This window comes from Montipora capricornis, chromosome 13, assembly GCF_036669925.1.
Source record: "Montipora capricornis isolate CH-2021 chromosome 13, ASM3666992v2, whole genome shotgun sequence".
Taxonomy (NCBI): domain Eukaryota; kingdom Metazoa; phylum Cnidaria; class Anthozoa; order Scleractinia; family Acroporidae; genus Montipora; species Montipora capricornis.
Genome location: NC_090895.1, coordinates 12445116 through 12445727, shown reverse-complemented (window position 1 = coordinate 12445727; position 612 = coordinate 12445116).

Genomic DNA, 612 nt, shown 5'->3' with positions numbered 1-612 from the left:
TTCTTTCATTAATTTTTGTACTTACATATATGATTCACATTCCAGTCAGTGCGATAATAGACATGCACCCAGGCATGGTTCCGGATGACATTCGCAATTGCTTAAAAGTGTTGAAGAAATGCCAGAACAAGTTTGATTGTCTCGTTAACGAGATGTTACTCATTAAACAATTACAACCGTGTTTAAATGTACAATCAGACTCAATTCGTGCTAACTTAAAGGTGTTTGTCTAACTTATGCAAATGAATGACTCTGAACTCTTAGTTAATACTCTTGAAATCACATATTTATTTTACTTTCCCTTGACAATGGTGCCAAGATGTCGCCGAAACGTCGGACTCTTTTATCGTTAGTGTTTGCCTGTATATGTGTATCTAAATCACTGTTGATTAGGTTTCATATTTGATTATTAAATGCATGATTTGTTTTTAATTTACTTATTTGCTAAATTTCAGAGTATTGTATCACTATTAACAGTTTAGAATAAACTGACTTACCATACAGTTGCTGAAAGTGCTCTAAAGCTTTTTTTCATAGTAGTTTCTGTGTTGCTTTGTATGGTTTACATTTATATTACTTTCATCAACGTTGTTTAGAAATTATGTAAAACCA